Here is a 3,537-nt window from a genome sequence, read left to right as displayed (position 1 = left end):
TAAACATGCAGTTTCGGTCAGACCGATATGCAGCTCGGTGACTCCGAGATGCTCGGGTTTCACAAAGAAAGTGATTTCGGTCTCACCGATTAGTACACTCTGGTTAGACCGAGTTGTACTTAGTGCAATGGCCAGGGCCAATCGGTGTGACCGAAATCCTCAGACCGGTTGGTCCGAGATGGGTTCGGCGGAAACCTAACCCTAAGTTTTTGCATCAAATCTATTCTATAGGATTTCTTTGCTGGATAGATTGATCTCATACGTGGGAAGAATAAAGGCATTATACTTTGTGCAAGGATCCAAGTAAAGTATACCACAAAGGGTCGAATTCATACCCTAACTTGGTGACAGATCACTACGGCGTCAACGGCAGTGAAGATACCCGTTGACAGCGCCGGAGACTAGCGGCAGAGGCTCACTGGCCGAGACGTCGATGATCCGGAGACCTAGAGGCGGCAGTACTGGGGAGGCGCGAGTGAGTGTGTTTGAAGAAATTTCCAAACTTCGAGCCGCGGTATATGTACCCAGACGCTGTCGGTGGCGCCAAGTGGAATGTCTCGGTGGCACCGAGATGCAAAACTACTAGCAGTTGCTGCAACTCCGTGATGAGGACATGGCTACCATAGTTACACCCATATCCCCTGCTGTTTTACCTCTTGGAACAATTGCTGGAGCTCGCATATGCAATTAAATTATCAGGTACTTTCGTTTCTTGGTAATGTTTCTAGTGTTCATGAGAATATGATTCTGCCTAACTTGGATACATTTGTGTTGCTTGCAATTGAAGGGACTAGCACGGACAAGAAGAATGAACATTGGAGCATGGTTGTCGGGGTGATTGACCACGGGTACCCCGAAGACGGCAAGACAATATTTCAAGACATCGGGGCTAGCAAAGCCCCACAGCCCGACTGCTCAGGCCGCCCCAGACGGGCCCCTGTCTGACTGCCCGGGCCGACTCACCACCCGGCCTGCTCTCCGTGTGGCAACTCCAGCCGGCCTGCTGCGCAGAGTCAAGCGCTGCTCTAGCCCGACACCGACGAGACGGCCGCACCCAGCAGTGCTGGCGAACAGTAGAACACTGTGTACGCGTCACCTCAAGCCATTATGTACAGTGTCACTTGTCCCTGGGCACTAGTTATGAAGTAACCCAGGATACAAGCATGACACCCCCACCATGCCCCCTTACTCCCATGCCACTACCTAGCTTAGGAAGTAAGCTAGCTCACAGTATATATAGTAGCATACATCCATCCATACAAGGCCGGCCACAATGGCTCCTTGGACAAGCACTCCACGCTCACACACTCACATGCTCACATGCATGCATCTTGGCCATTAGAGCATGCCATGCACATGCATATATGAGATCAGATGCATGTGGCACTGATATCAGATATAGCACCAGAAGCACTCTGTACCAGATATACAACATATACTCAGACATGCAGCAGTAGGGGTATTATCTCTCCGGAGAGCCCCGAACTAGGGTAAACTAGCGCGTGCTACTCGCATACCCGTCCCTGGATATTCCAGCGGCAGTCTTGCCCTCACCTCAAGCCACCCTATGGCATCTGTCATCTCGCAACCTCCCGTGAGAATACCACGACAGTTGAGGCCCACCGTGGGGCAAGCTTCTGGAATCGCAATCCGGGCGGGACCATCTTCGTCATCTCCATCGCGCCGTCTCTCCGGTAGCGCTCTGGGGCTTGACATCAACCTACCCCCAGAGCGACCGCACGGGACGGCGCATCCTCGTCGTCGGCCTCGGCCACTTCATCACCACCGCTTCGACGTCGACCGTCCATCTGTGCGCGCTGCGCTACCTCGTTTTGGTCGGCCGCATCCATCCACGCACCGCTAGCGGCCGCTCCCCTCCACGCCGCGTCTAGTTTCGGCCGGAGCGCGCGGTCGATCTTCCATGCGCCTCATTCACTACCCAGATAATCCCATCCATGGTTATACACTAGCCAGACACTACTCGTATATTGGTCGGATGCAAGCCAGACATGCCCAGCACGCAACTCATGCATTGTTGCTAGCCAATGGCCGTAAAACCATACCATACACTGCTCCCATATCATGCCCTGATTGAACACCGCCCGTACTGGTCGTACACTAGCTAAACTCTGCCCACGCAAACTCGTACAGTGGCCGGACGAAAACAGTCAGCATATGCACACGCCAATGCCTGCGGGTCCTGCTTGCATGTCGCTCGGCCTCCGTGTGCCTGTGCACATTGCTCGCCTGCACTGCTCCCTGCCTTCCCTCCCTCATGCGCTGCTCCGCGTGCTGCTGCTGTGCTGCTACCCGCGGCCTGCTCCGCGCGCAGCCATCCGGCTTGCTCTGCTGCCTGACCGGCTCGTCCACCTCCCCGTGGTCGCCCGTCGCGGTCCCTCGTTGCCGCCAGCTTGCCGGGCTCCCGAGCCGGCTCCTCCGAACCTTGCTGGCGGCCAGCAGGCCCCGTCTGCGTGCGCCCACGCCGGCTCGCCGACAGCCCATCCAGCGTCGTGCTCAGCCGCCTCCGCCCGCGCTGCGACCCCGCACCCGGCCGCATCGCGCTGCCGTCGCCGCTCCTCCGTTTGTGGCCGACTCGCCACGCCCGGCCGCCTCCTGCCTTGCCCCGCGGCCGCCTCCGACCGTGCCGGCTGCTCCTCGCGCCGGCTGTGCCCCGACGTCCGCACCGCCGCCTGGTCCGGCCGCTCCCGGCCCGCGCACGCTCCAACTCCGGTCCCCCCTGTTGCGCTCCCGCCGCCGTGGCCGAGCCCCTGCCTGCCGGTTGCCGCCCTGTTCCGCGTTGGCTCCGATCTGTGGACGCGGCCAAGCCCCTACCACTGCGGCTGCCTGCTTCGGCTGGGTGCTCATTAACAGAAGATGCCGGGCTGGTTGGAAATAGAGATAGCGGTACGGCTGGGAAAAGAAGTGAGATGCCGGCTGCCCCATGCGAGGAAAAGAAGAAAAGTCAAGCCGACTACTCCTCCCGAAAAAAAGTCTGGCTGCCAAGCAACCGGCAGAAGAAAAAGCATGTCCGGCTGACGAGAAAAAGTGCACACGGTTGTCCACAGCCGGCCAAAAGAGAAGAAAAAAAATGTCCGGTTGACCCGTTCGCCTGCTTTGCCACTCGGACGGTCAGTCGCGACCCGCACTGCCGGCTGTGCCAGACCGGCTCGACTGCGTCTCGCTCGTGATAGAGGCAAAGGTGTCCCGTCTTTCGATGAGATGGTGGATTTCGCTTTGGTGGAAGTCGACTTTGACGATCCGACTACGAACGTGCGAGGACGTCGCGCCTTAGCAATCGCTAAACCAACTCCGAGAGGTTATTGACCACGCCGGAGCACGATCAACCTGACCACGAGGGTCTGTTTCCTGCGAGCAAACGAAGAACAAGCAAGAAACTAAGATTGCAATCTGGATATTGCGAATATAAGATGAAAGCTTTATTGATCAAGGTGGGGTTCTGTGACGCCTTTGTCTGGTCGTTGAACACAAACGAAGTACGCGAAGTTGCAGCTATGGCGAACTTTTTAATCTAAACAA

The sequence above is a fragment of the Triticum aestivum genome, chromosome 6A (genome assembly GCF_018294505.1).
Source record: "Triticum aestivum cultivar Chinese Spring chromosome 6A, IWGSC CS RefSeq v2.1, whole genome shotgun sequence".
NCBI lineage: Eukaryota > Viridiplantae > Streptophyta > Magnoliopsida > Poales > Poaceae > Triticum > Triticum aestivum.
The sequence above is the reverse complement of the archived record's forward strand: the minus strand, read 5'-3'. Positions refer to the sequence as shown.